The 25,035-nt window shown below is 43.1% G+C and overlaps 1 pseudogene; it reads right to left on the bottom strand.

The window, feature by feature from the left end:
- Positions 1-736: 736 nt before the first annotated feature.
- On the bottom strand, positions 737-845 carry LOC116989763 (annotated as a pseudogene).
- Positions 846-25,035: the final 24,190 nt, after the last annotated feature.

Below are 25,035 nucleotides of genomic sequence, written 5' to 3'. Positions count from 1 at the left end.
TTATCTTTCCACCATTTAGTTCCAATATGGCTTCTGTATGGCTTCATCATTCTATTGAAATGATCACCATTAATTTTAAGAGCTCATATTTTGGCCCTCTGTAAATCTTTATAATGTAAGGGTCTGAATTATGTGGCTGGAAACCATATGTTGCCAATATTCTTGCTACCAGTCTGATGGATGGTTTATCCTCATGTCAATGATTTTGCTGTATGCCTCTATTAAGGTTGTAACCTCTGTTGGCAAAGTTACTGACATGAGGAACTGAGTTAATGGTGAACCCCAAATAATCCCTTTAGTTTGAAGGCTTTAATTTTGATTTAATTGGATGGATAATGATCCTAGTTTCCAAATAATTGTTAAGTGGCTGTTACCGTTTGTTCAGCCCGTCCTAAGTTTCCACACAATTAGTATGTCATCCAAAGAAGCCATTGCCATTGTGTGGCTGGTTGTCATATTTTGTAAATAACCTAGGTGCTAATGTAAACACATTAGGTAGTGCTCTATACTGCTAGAGCTGAGCCATCCAATTAGATAAAAATAACTTCCGTGGTCACCTGTTATGGGTACTGAAATTGTAAGCATCCTTAGAATCAATGCTTGCCATTTTCGTTCTTAAAACGAATATACTTAACAATAGAAAAGGTTTCTGTTCTTAAAACGAATCTATCGTTTTATTTATTTTCCACTTTTTTCTTCTTTTTTTTTCTCTCCAATCTTTTTTATTTATTTATTTATTTATTTAATTTTATGATATATGGTCCCTAGATAAGGGACATATCAGACATTTAAACTGATAAGAACAGATATTATACTTGATCTTAGCCAAAAAGCCGAGATTTGATCTATGATTGATGCGTCAAGCGCCATATCCTATTTTGTTAGGAAGGGAATGCGTAGATAATAATTCTTCCCTTGCAATGCAGCTAAAACCCCATCTGTTGCTGATGTCCAGTGTCTGTATCCCATATGACATATTTGGTAATTGGTGATTATGTCTGGATACGAGTAGATCGGCATCTGGTGTTCCATATCGTGTAGAAACATCAGCAAATACTATAGCCCAATATCCATTTGGTGTTCTCCTCCAAATTCCTCTCTCGATATATCAGCTGGACTAGAAGATTATGTGTTGTAAAATTCTATTGTGTATCCCCGGATACTGTTTAAGATATGAGTGTCAAAAAGTTATTTATTCGATGTCTTCTCGCACCAACCTCCTTGCTTCCTTCTGGTTTTACTGTTTTCTTCTGGATCCCCAAGGCCGTGTGTTGTGGGTGTACACATCTTCCAGCATAGGGGCGATACCTTTGAGGATGATGTTTGGACGTTTAGATGAGCTCCAGTTTGGCTTCATTGTCCAACTCCTTGACCTTCTAGATAGGTCACCCCCAAATAAAAAGATTTTGCTAGGAGGTTTCGGGTTTACACAGGCCCGCGTCAATCCCGGTTGGATGTAACCAGATGCATAAATTGATCAGTTTAGTACATTCAGGGATTTACAATCCCCGGTGACAAGTGACAGCTATGGTGTCAGCTAATGTTTGCCCCTGCAGTAGATAGAAAACATATGGTCTATGCTGGCTTCTAACCTGGTTTGTAGATCTTTCCCAGTTAGCTTTACTCACAGCTGTACTGTTGTTCCCCCTGAAACATAGACAGACATTCCCGTGTGACTTCCCAGATGGGAATGGAATTTGTCAGTAAATTTTTGGACTGCTAAATCCTTCAGTCACAACATAAGTATTCCTGTATTTCTATCAGGAAAGGACCAATAATGCACTCTATGTACTTTGTGACTTAGAAAAGGCATCACCTCATTGTTACAGCTCTTACATCTGTTTACCTGTCCAGGGTTTGCCCTAGACTTGACCCCAGCACTCTTCTGACAGAAGAGTCTACTGGGGAGAGAGAAGCATCATTATAGCCCTATAGAAAAGGTGCTGCTTCCTTCTCCCTGAGTCTGTCTTTTCCTCAAACACTTTCCTGTAATAGTAGAAGTGAAATACAGCCCTGTATAAGGTGCTGCTATGGGACTTACCCACTGGAGGATTTCTTCTTGGACCTGCATCGCTGCAAAACGGTATGTTCTCGCAGGTGCAGGCCCCGCAGTGCCAATGCGGTGCAGTGTACACGGTCACTGTGCCGCCTGTATCCCCGTTGGCCTGCGGTGCTCCAAAGCGCGGTGCAGTGCTCACAGCACTGAGCCGCCCGTACTGCCGTTAGCCTGCGGTGCTCCAACGCGGTTCAGTCCCTCGGGGAGATGGCCGCTCGCAAACCGCAGGTATGGCAGTTTTAACGCGGTGCAGTGCTTCCCGCACTGTTCCGCTCCTTCTCTACTTGGGCCTGCGGTGCTCCAACGCGGTCCAGTCCTCTCGGGGTACTGGCCACTCGCGACCCAGGCCCAGCGGCTCCAACGCGTACTCAGTGCTCTCGGGCACTGACCGCTTGCCGCTATTTTTAGTGCTGTGAAAAAAAAAACCCAGCACCTTCCAGCCCCTCGGACCCATGTAGTATAGGTCCGTGGGGCTGTTGTCCGAGCCGTCGGAATGACGGCTCCAGATTGCTCCACCGCTGTCGGAATCCTGCTGGAGCTGAGGTCGGCTCCGGCTCCCGTTTAAGGGAGATAGTGGTGCCCCCGGCCGTTGCTGGCTGCCTGCAGTTCTGCAGACTCTCCCCAGCCAGTTTTCATCAGCCTGCCTGTAAAAAAGGTAAGTCAAGAAACTAAGTTCTCCTACCTTACTTGTTGCAGGTTCAACCCTGCCGTTTGGGAGGAACGTCCTCCCCTCGTAATGACTTGTTCACAATGCGTGTAGCGATAATGACAGTCGTGCGTAGTGGCGGGTTCTTCATGTAGTCACTCACGTGACTCCGAAGTAAAATCTGGGTTAATGCATTCTTGCAGATTCCCTGTGGCATTCTGTGGGTCCAGAGGAGGTTTACGAGAATGATCCCAGGAATAATTGGGTTAATATATGATGAGCGTTTGAAGGCACTAAGCCTTACTCGCTGGAGTTTAGAAGGATGAAGGGACTCCTCATTGAAACTTATCAAATAGTGAAAGGCCTGGATAGAGCGAATGTTGAGTGGATGCTTCCACTATTGGGAGAGTCCAGGACCAGAAGCCATAGCCACAGAATAAAAGGACGTACCTTCTAGAAAGGAGATGAGAAGAATTTTTTTGAGTCAGCGGATGGTGAATCTGTGGAATTCATTGCTACAGACGGTTTTGGAGGCCAATTCAATGGATATTTTTAAGGCTGACAGATTCTTGATTAGTGCGGGTGTCAGGGGTTATGTGCGCAGGCAGGAGAATGGGGTTGAGAGGGAAAGATGGATCAGCCATAATTGATTAGGCAGAGTAGACTCAAAGGGCCAAATGGCCTAATTCTGCTCCTAGAACATATGAACATTGTTCCCTTGTGTAACTGTCTGGTGACATATCTTTCACTCACCCATCATAGTTTATGTTGGTCCTGAGGTCAATTTCTGAGTCTTTTCCTTCAATTTTTTTGTTCAGTTTAGTATAGTTTAGAGATACAGCACGGAAACAGGCCCTTCTGCCTACGGAGTCTGTGCCGACCAGCCATCCCCGCACATTAACAAAAGCCTACAAACTAGGAACAATTTACACTTATACCAAGCCAATTAAACCAAAGCCAATTAACCTACAAACCTGCACGTCTTTGAAGTGTGGGAGGAAACTGAAGATCTCGGAGAAAACCCACGTGGTCACGGGAGAACGTACAAGCTCCGTACAAACAGCACCCATAGTCGGGATCAAAACTGAGTCTCTGGTGCTGCAATCGCTGTAAGGCAGCAACTCTTCTGCTGCGCCACTATGCCGCCCCTAAAATTAGATTACCCCTTATTCTTCTAAGCTCCAATGAATATAAGTATAACTTGTTTAGCTGCTTATAATAGGATAACCATCTCTCTGTCTCCTGTGTGATAACCAGTCTTCAGTCCATGCCAACACACTTCCCATTATGAATGTTTATCTTGTGCATCAGCCTTTCAGGTGGCATCTAGCTAAATGCCTTCTGAACATCAAACACGTTATATCTAGTTTACCCCACATCTATGTTATATCCTTGGATATCACATCTACATCATATCCTTGTAGAAGTCCAGTCTGAAGAAGAATCCCGGCCAGAAACGTCACCTATCCTTTCCCTCCAGGACAACATTGAGTTACTCCAGCACTTTGTAACTATCCTTGGTATAATCCAACATCTGTAGTTCTTTGTTTCTACACTCCAGCAAACGTGGGTCTGTAATCTCCAACTATCACTGGATGATGGACCTTCAGTGGCTAATGTCCCAAGCCTCGAACTTCTTGGTCTTCAGCTTCTCACCATTTTCTTCCCTATTTAAGGCATGCCTTACCAATTACCAAACAAGGTTTGGTTTGGCTATACTAAGATCTCTTCATGTACATTGATCTTACATTTTGTTTTATAATACTTCTGTGAAGCTTCTTGGTGTGTTTTGCTACATCAGAGGTTCTATGCAAATAACATGCAGTTGTTTTTTTTGTAAACTGGAATAATTTTCTGGACAAACTTTTCAATTGCATTTTCCAGTGTTTTGACAAAGTAGGTTCCTTTTATTTTTTGCTTCCTTCTTTCATCTCGGAATAATTTGTTATTTGGACACTGTTTTTCCATTCAGAGCAAATGAGGAGAGTTGGTACTGAAACAGGAGCGGATTTTCTGCCGAATCTTTAGAAAGCTGACTGTACGTGGCAACTGTGGGACTCCAGCAAATTGGGAGGAAATGAAATATAATAGACATCTTGGTCGGCATGGATGAGTTGGGCCGAAGGGCCTGTTTTTATATGCTGTATTACTCTATGACTATATAATCGATTGAATAAAGGATGAACATACCAATGCTCCTGGGTTGGTAGCATCCAAGATTTGTTATAAAAACCTTGTGAAATGTTGATAGTTAAGAAGAAACGATGAAAGAAAGCCCAGAAAGGAGATTAGCGACCCATTGTTATTCACTGTATCTGCAGCCACATGTCATTCTGCTTTACGCTACCTCCAAAGATGTGCAGTTGCACCAACACCCCAGAGTCACTTTACTGTCTATGTGGAAACAAACAAATTAATTGGTGCTCCATCAACCAACCCAAATGTCATTCCTTCCACCACCAATGGCTGCAAGTGTATCCCAATTCAAACAGCACCTCACAACTTCTCCTACTAAGCAAGAAGATAGCAACAGATGGAGGGCAAGCACCTCCAGTTGCAGATTTCCCACCAAGTCACTCACCATCCAAAACATTGCTAATTTCGATGAGAGTCAGTGTTATTATACATTTACCTATCTATCCATCTTGTTTTTGTTTTGCACTACACTACTTAGAGTCATACAGTCATAGAGTGATAAGTATGGAATCAGGCCCATCGGCTCAACTTGTCCACACTGGCCAACATGTCCCAGCTACACTAGTCCCACCTGCCCGCATTTGGTCCATATCCCTCCAAACCTGTTCTATCCATGTACCTGTCTAACTGTTTCATAAATGTTGGGATAGTTGCTGGCTCAACTACCTCCTCTAGCAGCTTGTTCCATACATCCACCACCCTTTGTGTGAAAAGGATACCCCTCAGATTCCTATTAAATCTTTCCCCTTCACCTTAAACCTATGTCTCCGATCCTTGATTCACCTACTCTGAGCAAGAGATTCTGCATCTGCCCGACCTATTCCTCTCATGATCTTACACACCTCATTCTCTTGCGCTCCAAGGAATAGAGCCACAGCCTACTCAACCTCTGCCTATAGCTCAGACCCTCTAGTCTGGGCAACCTCATAAATCTTCTCTGTACCTTTTCCAGCTTGACAACATCTTCCCTACAACACAGTGCCCAGAACTGAATACAATGCTCTAAATGTGGCCTCACCAACATCTTATACAACTGCAACTTGACCTACTAACCTCCATACTCAATACTTTGGCTGAAGAAGCTCAACGTGCCAAAAGCTTTTTTGACCACCTGATCTACCTTCAGGGAACTATGCACTTGCACTCCTAAATCCCTCTGCTCCACACTACCCAGAGCCCTACCATTCACTGTGTAGGTCCTGCCCACGTTTGACTTCCCAAAATGCAACACCTCACATATTTCTGCATTAAATTCCATCAACCATTCCTCAGCCCACTTGAACAATTGATCTAGATCGTTCTGCAATTTTTATCAACCATGTTCACTATCTGCAAAGCCACCCATGTTTGTATCATCTGCAAACTTGCTAATCTTGCCGTGTATGTTCTCATCCAAATCATTGATATATATCATCACTTGATTGTGACGACAAGAAAATATTCTTCATCGATTAATTAAAGATGCACATTTATAAACAGATGCCCAACGACCTGTTGCCAAGTGAAAACACATCATAATTAAGTATTCTTGGATTACGTCATTACCCGAGTGCTTTCAGCTCTAAGGTGCACATTCAGTGCGAGCCCTGCTGAAAAATCTTTTCCACAATGAGCTATAAATAAGCTGCAGTGTTTTATGCAGGGACATGGCAGAAAATGTGCCACAGTCGACAGGCAGCATGCTGTAGCTTGAATTGCTGGACAATCTGACTGCTGAAAGAATGACAGTGGAAAACAAAAGGTGCAGATACCATCGCTGGTTCTGGCAAAGCATCTTTGACTGAAAACATTAATTCTGTTTCCCTTTCCACAAATGCCGCCTGAACTGCTGAATATTTCAAGTCTTTACTGTTTTTATTTACTAAATAATACCATTGGGTGGCTTTCATTTTGCGGAAGTGCCATCTTCATATCTGCTCCTAGCTTTGCGAGAGAGTGCACATGCATTGACCTGTCACCTAGCCTCCCCTTTGGTATATTTCTGGAGAGGGTACCATCGGGTGCCAAAGAGGAAGATAACCTTTCCACTTTGCTTCCATCAAACATGAGTTTAAATTCTATGACTGCCTAAATTTATAATTCAGGAATATTAAAAGGGAAATGTTTCCCAAAGAAATTGAGGAAGTGTATACTGTTAAATGTTTTTATGCTGATAATGCAACTGACATGGTACCAATTCCCCTACCACCTCCCCACTCACTCTCTGTTAAATATAATGCTTCCATTTGCATTTGGAACAAGGGTTAACCTAAGAGGATTCATAAAGTGCTGCCCCTCCATGATTCATCCAACATGGCATGGTGGCACAGCGATAGAGTTGCTGCCTTACAACACCAGAGACCTGGGTTCAATCCCGACGTCGGGTGCGGTCTGTACGGAGTTTGTACGTTCTCCCCATGACGTGCATGGATTTCCTCCGGGATCTCCAGTTTGCTCCTACACTTCAAAGACGTCCAGGTTTGCAGGCTAATTGTATTGGTAAAATTGTAAATTGTCCTTAATGTGTGCGTGATAGTGTTAAGGGCCTGTCCCACTTGCGTGTCCTTGGCACGCAAATTACGCAACCTCATCGTCGTGTTGAGGCGCACGGGCATCGTATGACCGCGCGGGGCCGGTCTCACTGAGACGCGCGGAGGGGTATGTAGTTGTGCGCGACATCGCGTGGGGCTCCGAAATTTTTGTAGCAAAATAAATCTTCGCACGCCAATGGCCTGTCTCGTAACTGATGGCCAAAGTGGGACAGGCCCAAGACTCTGGCGCGACGCAACATCTCACCTCCAACAGCAGCAGAAGCAGGCAAACGATCGCCGAACTCGGCCTGGGGCTCACGGCCGTTGCGGGCCGGATCTGCACCCACTTCTACTCCCAGAGCGGGGCCAAGAAAATTGAAGATAGACACAAAAAGCAGGAGTAACTCAGCGGGACCGGCAGCATCTCTGGAGAGAAACAATGGATGGCCCTTCTTTCAGACTGAAGACGAGTCTCGACCTGAAACGTCACCCATTGCTTCTCTCCAGAGATGCTGCCGGTCCCACTGAGTTACTCCAGCAATTGTGTCCCTCCTCAAATGACGTCACGCGCTCCAGACGGCTGTGCGGGCGCATGAAATCGCGTGCGACCTTAGAGGGACCATTGCGCGTCAATGCGCTTAATTAGCATGCCAAGGACACGCTAGTGGGACAGGGGCTTTAGTGTGCGGGGATCACTGGTCAGCGCGGACTCGGTGGGCCTTTGCACTTTTTCTCTAAACTAAACGAAGGATGTGAGGAAATGTATCCTGTTAAATGTTTCTGTACTGATAATGCAACGGACATGATACCCATCAACCTATCGACTCCCCACTCCCACTCCATTAAATACAATGCCTCTGATTGTATTTGGAACAAGGGTCATCCCAAGAAGATTCAAAAAGTGTAGTGCCTCCATGATTCATCCAACATTAAGGCGTGATGAGCTATAATGCAATGCGTAGACTCAAAAGCAGACGTTATTCCTATCCTTCTTTCTGCAGTTTCTCTTATTTCTTTTTGAGTTTCTCTGCTGTACTTGAATTCCTGTCATCTTCTCAATCACCGCCTGGCATTGCTCCTGGGAAACTTGCCAATTCCCATGGCTCCGACTCTTTCCTCTCTGCTTCAGCTGCTGACTGACCTGCTTAATACCTCCAGCTCTCCCTGATGGATTTTTTGCTTTATCTGCATTCCTAGGTTAATGCTGTAAATCCACTGTGAATGAGCACACTGGGAATGAATTAAATAGAGCTGTCGGATAACGGGGATGGTTACTTACAGATTTTTTTGTTGCCTAAACCACCAACAATACCCTTTGCAATTTATTTGTAGAGAGCTGCTTCCCTCTCCCTGCTTTACATCCATGACTCCTGGTTACTGACTACCCTCTGTATTGCACTGCGCTTGGTAAGTGCTAAGAGCACCACCTACTGAGCATTGAGGTCTATCCTGATATCATTGAAAGGACATGAATGGCACTAACAACTAATTGCTTTCCTTTTTGATAGGATAGCGACTGCATAAGTATTAACATTTAATTATGGAGCTCAACAAACAATCAGAGTAGCATAAAATATAATCAATAAGAGTAATAACTATAATAATGGAGTCAGTTGTTCGGATTTGATTTATTAGGATTCGGATAATTTTACTCAACTATATTAAAGAATAACACCATTGTAAATGTTTGTTTTTTAATCATTTTATGAGTAGATGAATAATGAAGTGATTGAAGAAAATCAATTTGGAATTACCCTTTGCTCACAAATCCATAAACAAATGCACATACATACAATCATATGTAAATATGTACACATGCACAAGTACTAAGTTACTGCAGGTTGAAAACAGCAAAAGTAATAGAAATGAATGGAACTATTGTCCGAATAATTGAATATCAGTGGTGAAAAAAAAATCACTGATATAAACTGTACACCTAGAGAAGCATGCAGAATTAGAAACAGTTAATATCTATGCCTAGAACAGCACAAAACAGGAACCGGCCCTTTGGCACACACAGTCTGTGTCAAGTTAATCTGCTTTGCCAGCATGTGATCCATATCCCTCCATATCTAGCATATCCATGTGCCATCTAAATGCCTCTTAAATGCCACTATCTTATCTGCTTTCACCACCACCCCTGGCATCTACAACTTTCTGTGTATAAAATCACAATTTCATAAAAATGAATTATATTTGACAAACTTATAATGGTTCATGAGAACATAATCACATCGCCTTGACCGAAGTAGGAATGAATAGATCAAATATACGGCACTAAACTTTGTTGATTCAAAGTTAGGTGGGAAAATAAGTTTTGAGGAGGGCATATAGATTCTGTAAGGGGATATTGACAGGTTCAGCAAATGGACAAAATATATCACAGACGGAGTGTATTGTGGGGAAATACGATGATGCTCACGTGGGTAGGAACAATGACAAATCTGAATATTTTAGATGAAGAGAGGCCACAGGCTGCTGCTTGATAGAGGCAATGGGTGACCTGGCACATGGAATACAGAGAGTTAATATGCATGGGCAACAACTAAATCAGAAGGCAGATGAGATGTTGGCCTTTTTTAGAAGGAGAATAGAATAGAATATTTACATCTGTACACTGTGGTGTTCAGTGATTGTCATCATGTCCCCGTCTTTCTGCTGTCTGGTTAGCATGCACAAAGCTTTTCACTGTACCTCGGTACACGTGACAATAAACTGAACAAAATGCAGGCAAGCATTGCACCAAATTGTACAGAGTAGTGAGGAGACCACGCCTGGACTAATGTGTACAATTCTGGTCTCCTCATTTGTTCAGGAAGTATTTGTATTGAAAGTAGATTGATTCCTGGGATTAAAGGATTTATTCATGAAGAAAGCATGAAATGAGCCTACACAAACTTATCTGGAATTTATCAGAGCAAGATGTAATCTCACTGTAACGTATATGATTCTACGAGGTCTTATTAGGGAGGATGCTGCTTCTCGACATGGAGTAGGTTTAACTTTAACGTTTACGTTTATTATTGTCACGTGTACCAAGGTGCACTATTCCACATAAGATTACGCACGGCAGTTTCACGTCAAACAGTTGGCCTTCAGACTGGAATGAGGAGAAATCTCTCTCAGAGGATTGTGAATCTTTAGTGTCTTTCTGCTGACTGGATAGCACTCAACAAAAACTTTTCACTGTACCTCTGTACACGAGACAATAAACTAAATTGTAACAGTAGAATTCTCCACACAAGAGAGCTCTGGAGGTTGTCAACGAGTAAGTTCAAGGGTGAGATAAATCTTTTTAGACTACATGTGAATCTAGGGTTATGGGAAGGAAGAGGTGATTCCGAAACAGCACAATAGTACTATTGTATTAAATGGTGAAATAGGGTTGTGAGATATTCCTATAGCTTATAGTATCACGTTGTTAAATATAGATAGGCAAACAGGGACAGGTAAAACCACACAAGGTTAAACACAGACACACTATGGATGGCTCGACTGGAATCATGTATAGTCTTTCTGCTGATTGGAGAGCACGCAACCTAAAATCTTTTCACTGTACCTTGGTACATGTGACAATAAACTAAACTAAAAAGGGCAAATTTCATATACATAGAAGATAGTAAAGTACAGCACAGGAACAGGCCCTTCCGCTGAAACATTATATGATATTTAACAAACTCCACTGCTCGTTTGCTTGCACTTGAGCAGACACTCTTTGGGACAAAATCAGCAGAGTTTCTCAATGTTATGAGCTATAATCCTGCAATTCTACTTTGAAGAAAGAGGGTATATTTGTGTGGGTGGGAGATAGAATGAAAATCGCTTTAGACTTTGGAGTCTCACAAGCGTCATTAGATAAGATGCTGGTTGGTGAATGAAAGCTGCACCTAAAAACTTGCCCTCAATGGTCAGAACAAAATGGCCAATCTGCATTTCATAAGGTCATAAGGCCATAAGTGATAGGATCAGAATTAGGCCATTTGGTCCGTCAAGATGAAGGGGTGGTAAATTGGATTAGTAAGTATGCAGATGATACCAAGATAGGGGGTGTTGTGGATAATGAAGAGGATTTCCAAAGTCTACAGAGTGATTTAGGCCATTTGGAAAAATGGGCTGAAAGATGGCAGATGGAGTTTAATGCTGATAAATGTGAGGTGTTACACCTTGGCAGGACAAATCAAAATAGGACGTACATGATAAATGGTAGGGAATTGAAGAATACAGTTGAACAGAGGGATCTGGGAATAACCGTGCATAGTTCCTTGAAGGTGGAATCTCATATAGATAGGGTGGTAAAGAAAGCTTTTGGTATGCTAGCCTTTATAAATCAGAGCATTGAGTATAGAAGCTGGGATGTAATGTTAAAATTGTACAAGGCATTGGTGAGACCAAATCTGGAGTATGGTGTACAATTTTGGTCGCCCAATTATAGGAAGGATGTCAACAAAATAGAGAGAGTACAGAGGAGATTTACTAGAATGTTGCCTAGGTTTCAACAACTAAGTTACAGAGATAGGTTGAATAAGTTAGGTCTTTATGCTCTGGAGCGCAGAAGGTTAAGGGGGGACTTGATAGAGGTCTTTAAAATGATGAGAGGGATAGACAGAGTTGATGTGATCAAGCTTTTCCCTTTGAGAATAGGGAAGATTCAAACAAGAGGACATGACTTCAGAATTAAGGGACAGAAGTTTAGGGGTAACATGAGGGGGAACTTCTTTACTCAGAGAGTGGTAGCGGTGTGGAATGAGCTTCCAGTGGAAGTGGTGGCGGCAGGTTCATTGGTATCATTTAAGAATAAATTGGATAGGCATATGGATGAGAAGGGAATGGAGGGTTATGGTATGAGTGCAGGCAGGTGGGACTAAGGGAAAAAAATTGTTCGGCGCGGACTTGTAGGGCCGAGATGGCTTGTTTCCGTGCTGTAATTGTTATATGGTTATATGGTTATAAGTCATTCCACCATTCAATCATGGCTGATCTATCTCTCCCTCCTAACCTCATTCTCCTGCCTTCTCCCATACCCCTTGTCACCCCTACTAATCAAGAATCTATCTCTGTCTTGAAAATATCCATTGACTTGTCCCCAACAGCCTGTGGCAAAGAATTCCACAAAGTCACCACCCTCCGGCGAAATAAATTCTTCCCTCAACTCCTTTCTAAAGAAACGTCCTTTAATTCTGAGGCTGTGGCCTCTGGGTCCTAGACTCTCCTACTACTGGAAACATCCTCTCCACAGCCACTCTCTCCGAGCCTTTCACTATTCGGTAAGTTTCAATGAGGTCCCCCCTCATCATTCTAAACTCCAGCGAGTACAGGCCCAGTGCCGTCAAATGCTCTTCATATGGTAACCCACTCATTCCTTGGATCATTCTTGTAAACCTCCTCTGGGCCCTCTCCAGAGCCAGGACTGCCTTCCTCAGATATGGTGCCCACAAATTGCTCACAATACTCCAAAATGCGACCTGACCAGCACCTTATAGACCCTCAGCTCTGTGTCTTGTGTTCATCTCTGGCATCACCCAGTAGGTAGCAACAAATTGAATCCAATTTAAAATAAAATTAGTCTCCTTTCAGCCAGAGAATATCAGATGCCATGAACTATCAGAATAGCTTGTTTGGAAGACAGAAGTCCTTGCCTATAGTATGCAATTCAATCAGGACATGACTGCTGACTAAGCAAGAATTTGAGTAGCATTAAAGATGGCAGCAGTCTCCTCCTATCAGGTAATGACTTTACATTAACCTCAAAGAACTAAACCACCAGTGTGTCACCAAATGTTGAATATATAATGAGTGTTTTATGTTGCTGCTTTCAGCCTTTAAGGGCTGAGTCTATTTGTCCGTAATTGAGAAGTCTGGATGTTTTCCCACAGCGGAAGAAAACATCAAGGTTGGAAAGGATGAAAGAGAAGAAGAAATAAGAAATAATGACTGGGTCCACGTTGTCAGCTTTAACAAGCCTATAGTAGGAAGGAAGGGAAAGTCTCAGGAAGATAAGAAACCTCACTGTCCTCAGATACTGGAGAGGTGGAGTTGAATGAGGAAATGAGTCTTAATTTCCAAAACCTCAGGATACAAAAGGGGGAAGAAGGACCCAAAGGAAGTAAACATTATTGTGATGTTGCCTCAGCACCCAAATTGTTTATGTAAAAAATGCATTAAAAAATTGATTTGGAATATTTTAATTCAATTGCGCCTGTTTCCAATGGAAAACTCACTACCTGGAATTTATTTCACAATTTAATGCAATTCATCCCAGTGTGGGTGTTATGATTCTGGTGCCTTTTGCACACGTGGTAATATCACTAACATGTGCAATGTACATCACTTGTTAGATTTCTAAAAGATTAAAAATAGGTGTGCAACGTATGAGCTGCAGTTGCTACACTATAACGAGGAAGTCTTGCAGAAAGTCACCCGCCGAACATGGATGACAGTGAACGCACCTTACACATTGTTGTTTTGCTGCCATGTTGTACCAGCCAGATTGACCACTGATCTTCTGATGGGACAGATGTGTCTGCAATAGCTTCCTGCAATGGAGACTGCTGCTCTGATCTTCGTATGCCATTTGATCATGTCTCAGACTAGATTAGGGTCTCTTAGGGCACAGGGATGGCTGCCATTTAGAGTGTACTTTATTGAACAAATATACAACCGTACAGCTCAAGAAAAGCTATCGGCCCATGATGCCTGGGCTGGACATGATGCTAAAATGGGTATTTTGGTTCTGTCTTCACTAAGGAAGACAGAAACACTCTCCCAGATGTACTAGGGGACAGAGGACCTTGGCTGATGGAGGAACTGAAGGAAATTCACATTAGTCAGGAAATGGTGTTGCGGTAGACTGATGGGGACTGAAGGCTGATAAATCCCCAGTGTTGGTCTGATGGTCTGCACCCCAGGGTACTCAAGGAGGTGGCTCTAGAAATTGTGGATGCATTGGTGATCATTTTCCAATGTTCTATAGATTCTGGATCCGTTCCTGTGGATTGCAGAGTACCTAATTTTATCCCACTTTTTAAGAAAGGAGGGAAAGAGAAAGCAGGGAATTATAAACCATATAGTCTGACATCAGTGGTCGGGAAGATGCTGGAGTTGATTATTAAAGATGTAATAGTGGCGCATTTGGATAGCAGTAACTAGATCGGTCCAAGTCAGCATGGATTTACAAAGAAGAAATCATGCTTGACAAATATTCTGGAATTTTTTGAGGATGTAACAAGTAAAATGGACAAGGGAGAGCCAGTGGATGTAGTGTACCTGGACTTTCAGAAAGCCTTTGATAAGGTCCCACACAGGAGATTAGTGGGCAAAATTAGAGCACATGGTATTTGGAGTAGAGTATTGACATGGATATAAAATTGGTTTGCAGACAAGAAACAAAGAGTAGGGATTAATGGGTCCCTTTCAGAATGATGCGTCAGATGCAGGAAACATATTCCCGATATTGGGGAAATCCAGAACCATGGGCCACAGTTTAAGAATAAGGGGTAGGCCATTTAGAACTGAGATGAGGAAAAACCTTTCACACAGAGAGTTGTGAATTTGTGGAATTCTCTGCCTCAGACTAATTATAGGTTTCTAGAGAAACTATCTCTACTAGTGTTCCACTACCTGTCCTTTCCTTCGCTCCATAGATGCTGCTGCACCCGCTGACTTTCTCCAGCACTTTTGTCTACTTTCCTCTCCTGCCGGCTATTGGGAAACCTGAAGTGTCATTCCATCAGAGTGATTGGGATTTTGTTTCGTATTTTTGAGATTTTCTCATATTGCGTCAGTGAATGAACTCTCCAGTAAGTCCTCTCTGAATGCAGCTGTGACATTCTCCCTGGCTAGTAATGTAACTCCTCCACCTCTTTTGCTTCCCTCCCTATCTGAAGCACTTTCAGGCACTGACATGCTTCTTTTAGAGTTTAGAGTTTACCAAATGCGGGGAGGTGGGACCGTTGTGGCTGCAACATGTTGGCCGGTGTGGGCAAGTTGGGCCGAAGAGCCTTTTTCCACGTTGTATCACTCTATACCCCTCTGTCATTGTCACGAGTTTTATACCACTTGCCTCCACCATTGATGCCTCAGCCCCTCACAGCACGGTTCCTGTTCTGCTGGTAACCTCGTTAAACCTCCCGCTCGCCTCTGCTTTGGAAACTCCCTGAGAGCTTTGGCTAGGTCATCCCTCCACTAATCCTCAGCATCAGATTTCTGTATGCCCTTTCGGGACACTCCAAGGGACAATTATTGCACAGAAGGTGCTGTATAAATGGATTTGCTGTTACTCATAAAGAATGTACAAGCACTGTAAGGAAAGATAAAAAGGGCTCAAGCTGCACAGTGTAGAGAAATGCTTGGGGGTAAATCGCATTGAGCTCTATGAGTCATTAAATGATACAGATAAGGAAAACCCAGAGCTTTACTTCAAAGTAAGCCAGGCTAGTGATGAAAATTTAATTTCAAAAAGCCACTGTATTCTCAAAATTTGAAACAGTGGTGGATATTATCAACTAAAATGTGTTCCTGAAACAGAAATTGTGTTTTCCCCATTCGGGTGAGTATACCATGATTTGAATGGCTTAATTTTTCTTTAAGATGCAGCATAGAAACAGGCCCTTCAACCCACCGAGTCCATGCCGACCATCGATCACCCGTACACTAGTTCTATGTTATCCCACTTTCACAACCTACACCACTATGGGCAATTGTAGAGGGAAATTAATCTACAAACCTGCACGTTTTTGGAATGTGGGGAAACAACCACAGCAGCCGGAGGAACCCAAATTCACAGGAAAAAATGTAGAAACTCTGCACAGACAGCACCTGTAGTCAGGATTGAACCCAAGTCTATGGTGCTGTGAGGCAGCAGCTCTTCTGCTACACTACTGTGCCACCCCAATCTAACTGAGGGGAAAGAGGTATGCGGGCCCTGTCCCACTGTCACTCTGCCGAGTTGAAAGGACCTTAAACAAAAATCAAGATTTTTGTGATCAACGAACTACTCCTCCCGACTATCTTTTTACTTGTGGACTTTTTTGTCATGCTGGAAAAAACGTCCCGGCTTACCTGATGCCCCCAGTACCTACGGCTGGCATAACGAGCCACTACGATATATCTGCGGACTCCTACGGCCTCCTACGGACTCGCTACGGACATTCTCCGAGTTTGAATCAAGGGGAAAACTCGGGAGAATTTGTGAGTAACTCGGGAAAGTGGGACAAGCTCTTAAGTACTAACCAGGAGGTATTTTGAGTTAGATATAAAGATTCCGGGATGAAACTTTGTTAAGAAGGTATAGAAGCACAGCAGATTAGTTAGTGATTGGAGTTGTATGTATTTGAATGCTATGGCATCAACAGGCCCTTCAGACCATTAAGCACCCATTTACACTATTCCCATTTTATTCTTTCCATGAAGTCAGATGCAAAGTCGGGTGCAAAATTATTTGAGCATGAGTGTGCATGAGTGTATGGGCAGCACGGTGGAGCAGTGGTGGAGCTGCTGCCTTACAGCACCAGAGACGCAGGTTCGATCCTGACTAGTGGTGCAGTCTGTACGGAGTTTTATGTTCTCCCTGTGGCCACGTGAGTTGTCTCCGGATGCTCAGCTTGAATTGAATTGAATTGATTTTATTAGGGACAGTGCATATTAATAAACATTTGCATGTAATATGCAAGATTGTAGCCAGTAGCTAATTTCCATCTTTAGTCCCAACACAAGGTAAACACATCCCAAACAAGGTAAAAACAAAAGACAAAAACAAAAACAAAACAAACAATAAAGTAAAAAAGTAGCAATAAAAGAGTACCATAGGATAATTTTAAGGTAGATTATGATTGCAATTTTGATTTTGCAGTAACCATGTTTTTAGATGTTTGGTAAATGAGGTAAGGGTTGGCAGATCCCGTATGACGCATGGTATCGCGTTCCAGGTCTGCGACGCTCGATATGAAAATACTGACTGCGTAAAGACACTTTTCCTAAACGGGACTATACAATCACCCCTGGAGGCTGCTCTTGTCGACCTATTTGTGTTTTTCTTTATGAAGTCCTTTAACGGAGGTGGGGCTAGTCCACGGAAGATTTTGTAAACCAAAATCGAGTCCGAATATTTTATTACGTTTTCCCAGCTCAGCAGATCAAATTTCTTCAGGATGCTACAGTGATGGTACATTCTGGGCTTTTTGTCAAGAGTTTTTAGGGCTTGTTTATAAGCAATTTCAACAGGTTTTAGTGTGGACTTTCATGCCAGTGACCAAGTTGTTATACAGTAGGTCATGTATGGCACAATCATTGCATTAAAGTATAGTTTGGCTGAATCAATAGTTAAATTATTTCTAATATATCTAAAGTTGGACAAATTAAATTTTATTAAATTTACTGTTCTTTTCACCTGCTGTTTGAAGCAGAGCTGTGAATCGATCACGATTCCTAAATATTTAAACTCATGTACAATTTTAAGTTTTGTTCCATGTACAAACACATCAGGATCTCCATCAGTACTTGCCTTTTTGGAGAAAAACATACAGACAGTCTTTGACACATTAAGATGTAGATCAGAAAACTGCAACCAGTTTGACACATTAATCATAGCAGCTGATAGGTCCTGTGCAGCTTGATGTTTGTTTTTGGCATGTACATACACAACTGCATCGTCAGCATACATCTGGCAAGTTACATTTGATGTACAGCTACTTGGTAGATCATTAATGTATAGACTGAATAATAGCGGTCCCAAGATTGAACCTTGAGGTACACCAAGAGGGTTTTTAGAAGTTGCAGATTTACTGTTGTGCACTCTAACACATTGTTTTCTCTGTACCATATATGACTCAATCCATTTCATCGTGCTCAAAGAGAGGTTAAAATAGGACAATTTGGTCATCAAGATCTGATGGTTCACAGTATCAAAGGCTTTTCGTCTGCTTTCCTCCCACACTCCAAAGACGTAAAGTTTGCAGGTTAATTGGCTTTGGTAAAATTTGTAAATTGTCCCAACTATGTAGGATAGTACTAATGTACGGGGACTCAGTGGGCCGAAGGGCCTGTTTCCGCACTGCATCTCAAAAGCATACTAAACTAAACCTCTTTGTCAATTCATTCCAATTAGAAATTGAATGATAAGGTTAAAGAAAGACAAATATTCAGGGAATAAATGAAGGAAGGCCACTTCATTCAACTACCAACAAGTTACAATGTATTATTCCATAGCTTCTAACCTCTTGAGATGACATTCTGCAACATTACACCCAAATCTCCCACTGTAACAAAATTAAATAAAAATATTGTCCATCTCTAAATTTATTTTTCCATATTTTAAACTTGTTAGTGAATGTTACATTTTAACATTTAACTGTTCCCATTGTTCCAAATCCATTCATCTTTCTTAATTTATATCACATTTGTCTTGGCATTTGAAAGACCGCAATTATTTTCAGCTTTCTTTTCCATTGAAATAGGTTTAACCCAATGATCCTTCTTGATACCTTAAGGGGCTGTCCCACTGCGGCGACCTAATCTGCGAGTTTAGAAGAGTTTGCCCTCGACTCAAACTCGCAGCATGATCGACACATGGTCCTAGGAGGTCCTATGAGGTCACTGGAACTCTCCTTCATGCTCGAGGGAAGTTCCCGCATACTCGCGGTCTCAGGTAGGTCGCGGGACATTTTACTTCGGAGTCACGTGAGTGACTACGTGAAGAAGGGCCGTCCGTCTGCGTGCCCGTCATTACGTCTGAACGCAATGCGCATGACGGACTGGAGAGGCACTGAGTCCTCCCAACCGTCAGGATCGGCAGGTAAGGAAAGTTGAACTACTTACCTGCGTTCTCTCGGACTTGAAGCTTTTTGTAGTTTCAGAGCCCAGATGTCGAGGAGACGGTCCGCGGGGAAGTCGGCTGCCGAAGACCGCAGCATTCCCAGTAGCGAGCGACGGTCTTGTTCCCGACATTACCGCCGGCAGAACCGGCAGGAAAGACTTGGTGCAGGAGGAGGAGCTCCGTGGTGGTCCTGCGGGACGTAAAAACCACCCGCAAGTCTGACACCCGTTGACTCAGATGAGTCCGGGGAAGAGGGATACCCTCCCTCAACGGAGAGCGTCTGAGGACGACTCTCCCACATGGAGCAACTTATGGAGAAGTTGCTCCAACAATGATCTGCTCCGAAGTAGGGAGCAGTATCAGCACGGGCCTCTACAGCAGGCCGTGCCAGCAGCCTCACACATGGGGAAAACAAAATGGGCCAGGAGTACCTAGGCAAACCCAATTGGAGGGTAGGCCAGGAGGATACCGGATGGAGAGGATAACCTCCTTCATGGGTAACGTGTTTAAACGTTCAAAACCCACATGGAGCACCTGATGGAGAGGTGCTCCACAATGATATACTCCAAAGGAGGGAGTTATCAGCCCGGGAATTATGGAGAACCCGCAGGCAGCGGCACCTGTTTCAGGGCTGCACAAATGTCTCCTGCTCTGAGGAGAGGAGCATCCACGGTCAGTTTCAGTCTGACCCAAAGCAAGAATCTCATTTAGGTCCGCTGGAGGGGCCATGTCAGCGCAGGTATCCTCAGGGGCCTGCGGCAGCACCTGTTTTCAGGGCTGCCTACAAATCTCACTCTCAGTGGAGGGGAGTGTGAGTGATCAGTAGGTAACTGATCTCGAATTTAAAGTATGAACATACTGAAGCACATGCATATGGCCTCAAGAGCCAGCAGTTGGCAGAATATTCGCACAAATGCCGGCAAGGGAACAGCGCTATCAGGGTGACATCGGAGAAACTAGCCGCCGAATCCTCTCTTCAGGTAAGACCAGAAGAAGGAAGCAAAAGCTGTCGGACCAATCAAGGTACAACGACAAGCAAACTTCATCAGTAGGCGACAAACACACCCCACACCTCCATAGGGGATAAGCAGTTCACTGAAGCAGGTGGTAGCTTGAAAGCTGGGCACGGAAATATGATCAGAGTCGTCTTTCAAGGCAGACTCAGAATTATGGCCAGAATTGTCCTACAAGGCAAGCTCAGTATGATAAGGTTGTCAGACCAAGTCCCAAGCAGAGGTCAGGAGAAACATGGAATCCACACTCCCTACCAGTCCTACTCCCAATCAAGGAGAGAAAAGGAACCCGCATCAGGGGCCTTTGGGCTTACCACATGACCACCGGTAGCCATGGAGGTAGGTGGGTCTGGGTTTACCGAAACAAGGGATTGTGGACCAGTTACATGTTGGTAATTTTACTATTGTGTTTTTGTTCAAAATGACAATAACATGAATTTCAGATCTGTTTTTTTTTTTAAACAAAAAAAACAGATAACAACATGTGATTATTTTACTGCACAACATACATAGGTTCCAAGCAGACTTGGAACTCGGACCGGAGTTGTCTTCGAGGCAGGCCCAGTATTATGGGCAGGATTGCCTTCCAGGACAGGTGACAGATGGAGGATGTCACTTCATCCAGGTTTAACTCATTTATGCAGTATAGACTTTCAGAACAGTAAAATGTTGTTATGGTCTAACAACTGTTTTATAGGAGCTTCCTATAAAATGGTCACATGGCATGCATCAACCTCAAAGATGCATACTATTCGGTGTCTATTCATTAAGAACAGGAGATATTTGAAGTTTAATGGATGGCATGACTCTGCCAAATGGGTTGACAGCAGCTCCTAGACTATTGACTAAACTACAGAAAGCAATTCTGGGTCTACAAAGGTCTCAAAACCACATGGTAATGGCATATTTGGAGGACATTTTCAATTTGGAGTCACCAAGAATTGGCAGATGCATCAGTCAAAGCAAACCAAAACCCTGTTTGAAAGAATTGGTTACCTCATCCATCCAGTTAAATCAAAATTGACACCTACAAGGGTAATTGATTACCTAGGATTTACTCTTAAAAACAGTAAATATGTTGGTGACTTTGCCTAGGGGCAAACAACAAGATTAAGTAAGCCTGCTATGACATGATAGTCAAATACTAGCCATCTATCAGGCAAACAGCGAGTGTAATTGGCAAATAGTACCTGCATTTCCAGCATTACGTCACGGGCCTTTGCATTACCAGAATTTACAGCGAGCAAAGGAACGAACACTCAGATTACATGCAGGCCAAATTGGCAAAACTATGGATTACCAGCAGAGGCCATTGTTGATAAACTACGGTGGATAACGAACGTGAGAAATCAAGGGAAATTTTGCTCGAAAGCCATCGGTGGTTCAGACCAATGCTAGCGGCTAAGGATGGGGAGCCACAAACACAGTCTAGAGCTGTGGGGGCAGATGGAATGGGCAGGAGTCTGTAATTCCCCAACACATGGAATCAATTACCCAGAATTGTTGGGGGCACAATATGGACTCAAGGTTTTCTGTAGCGATATGCAACCTGTGCTTGTTCAAATTCAGATTGATAACACCACTGCGGTGGCATATATCAATCACAAGGGTGGTGTAAAATCTGTATCTTGCGACAGATTGTCGAAGCTCATTTGGCACTGGTGTATCGAGAGGAATACTTGGGTTACAGCGGTCTATCTACGAGGTAGATATAACACGGTGACAGATGCTGGATCACGAATGTTTAATAACAACACAGAATGGATGTTGAATCGGGCAGTATTTAACTAAATAACTACACGATTTGGCATACCAGATATTGATCTGTTTGCATCTAGACCAAATCATCAGTTACCCAGATATGTGTCCTGCGAGCTGGATCCAGGAGCTAAGGCAGTGGATGCTTTCTCCCTCAATTGGGGAGGAATGTTTATGTATGCTTTCCGCCAATTTGTCTCACAAACCGATGCTTGACCAAAATCAAGCAAGACTAAGCCACAGGCATATTGGTAGTGCCAGATTGGCCTACTCAAGCCTGGTTCCCAAGAAAATTGGGAATTATAGTCCAGCCAGTTATGGCTGTACCCAAGAGCAGGGACCTCCTAGTGAACCCAGTTACAGGGAGCAATCATCCACTACATGAACGTATTAATTTGTTGGTCTGCAGATTCTGAGGAGGCCATGCCAAGGCATAGGACTGTCCGAACAAATACAACACAGTTCGGATAACGGATGTCTTGGAGTTCCTATCAACTCTGTACCATAACTATAAACAAAGTTATAGTGCAATCTATAGTGCCAGAGGCGCACTCTCATCCTATCTGATGCTGGAAGCAGGGCACAGGTCGATAGGAACGCACCCCTTTACAACAAAATTCATGAAGAGAATTTACAACTTAATACCTCCAAGGCCAAGCTACACGGACACATGGGATGTGAGCGTGGTACTAACCCTACTTTGACAGTGGGGACCGCCTATAACTAACCCTGAAGGTGGTATGCTGACAAAGAGTCCAGACACTGCAAAAGTTACAGTTGGACTACATGACCACCAATATGAACAACATAACATTCCTAATCAGGAACCTGATAAAACAGAGCAGGCCAGGAATGCCAGGGATGGAGATCCAGTTCTTGGCATATCCAGAGGACCAACGGTTGTGTGTGTGGTAACGTACTAACACCACTATCTGAGAGTTACGGAGAACCTCAGAGGCACAGAACAATCGGCCCTCATCAGCCATAAAAAACCACACCAGAAGTTATCAACTCAAATCATCTCCAGATGGTCAAAGGAGGTAATAGCGGTAGCAGGAGTGAACATTTATATCGTTAAATCTCACCACCAGGGCTGCATCTACGTCAGCAGCAAGAGCTATGGATGTGCCCCTTAACGACATCCTAGTGGCTGCAGGATGGACGAATGAAATAACGGTCCACTGGTTTTTATAACAAACCCATAACCGGACTGGGGGTGTTTGCACGTACCATTTTAAGTTCTGTCCCTTAGTTTCCCCCCCAAGATTGGGAGGGGTAACTTTTTTTTAAACTTTTCTTTCATTTAATGCATCAGTTTCTTTACTTAACTACGTAATATCTGAATGCTTTAATGATTACATGCATCCATGGTCAATCCATTCAGTGTGTGACGCTTGGATTCGTAACCGGCGTAAAATCACAGAGCTTTGAAATCTTCACGTAGTCACTCACGTGACTCCGAAGTAAAATAGTAAGATTAAACGAGAACTTACCAGTTTGAAGTTTGATCTTGATTTTATGAGGAGTTACGATGAGCGATTACGTGCCCACCGCTCCCACCCTCATATTATCAAGGTCATATGGAAGTTCAAGTTTTTCACAATCTTACTATTCTCAGGTCTTCTTTTTTATCTGTGATTTAACACCGCTGCTTTGTAGATTGACGCGCACGCAGACGGATGGCCCTTCTTCACGTAATCGCTCATCGTAACGCCTCATAAAATCAAGATCAAACTTCAAACTGGTAAGTTCTCGTTTAATCTTACTATTTTTCAGCATTTTGAAAACATTCCGCAAGTAAAAATTGGTCGGCATGGCTCTTTTTAACTCATTGTGAAGTGGAGTGAGGTCGTTATTTAGTTACAGGCAGTTGAGGGCAGCCATAGGCAATCTCCTTCCTTTAATTGGCTCATTGGAGTTTTCAGGACCAAGGAAAACCGACCGGTAAGTTATATGCCCGCTAAACTTATTAAACGTTGTCTGACTTCTTAAAAGTGTCTCCACTCCTTCTCTCCCCTTCTCTCCCCCCTCTCTCCCCCACTCTCTCTAAAGGACTTACCGTACACTGTGCAGCCGTGTTTTACCTTCCTTTTCATCGCGGGCGTGAATTTCAGACATCGCTCCCCCTGGCCTCCGCCTTTGCGATGTGTTTATGTGTGTGTGCACGGTCGGTCGATCCAGCTCGCGGTTTCATCGCTGACGGTCGATCCAGCTCAAGGTTTTCCAGGCAAGTGTCCTCAAGCTTGAAGGTCAAAGACACTCTTCTAAACTTGCGGATTAGGTCGCCGCAGTGGGACAGCCCCTTTAATTTGTGTTAGTCCTCTCCGGACATTCCCAACAAGTCATGAATAGGGCACCCAACGCCAGACATGTGTTCAATATTTGCTGCATCATCTATACACATTTACAATGACTTGATTAAATTCATAGTTAAATAATATTCTGATGTATTTTAACATTTAATTAGCTTTCACGCTAACATCTTTCATTTCCCTTGAAACTGTCAGTGAATGGTTCAGTTCTTTTCCATCTTCACCCTTTACTAATAGAACCTTTTCATCATGTAGCCATGTTTGGTGTTTCATTGTCTGATGCACATCATCCTACATTTATCTCCATTAAATCCATCTGCAATCCCTCAGCGTGTTTGTTTAATTGTTGTGCATTTATTTTGATGGTGTTTTTCCTTTCTTATCCCTGTGACAAACAAAATGCCTTAAAAAAATATTTTGAGTTGATAGAGACAATGCAGACAGTAAGAAACTCAGAAGAAACACGCAAAATACACAAGCTATAAATCCGTCTCTTATAAACAGACTGCCCTGTTTGTTTTCTGGGTGTTTAATAGTAAGATTAAACGAGAACTTACCAGTTTGAAGTTTGATCTGTATTTTATGAGGAGTTACGATGAGGGGTTACGTGAAGAACCCCACCACGACGCATGCGTGTCATTCTTCAAAGCAGCGGTGTGAAATCACAGATAACTGTAATGACTAAACATTAAGATTAGAGAAGAGATACCAGTTGAGTATATGATCAAGGGTGGG

This window comes from Amblyraja radiata, chromosome 29 (genome assembly GCF_010909765.2).
Source record: "Amblyraja radiata isolate CabotCenter1 chromosome 29, sAmbRad1.1.pri, whole genome shotgun sequence".
NCBI lineage: Eukaryota > Metazoa > Chordata > Chondrichthyes > Rajiformes > Rajidae > Amblyraja > Amblyraja radiata.
This window is presented reverse-complemented; position numbering and strand designations above follow the sequence as displayed.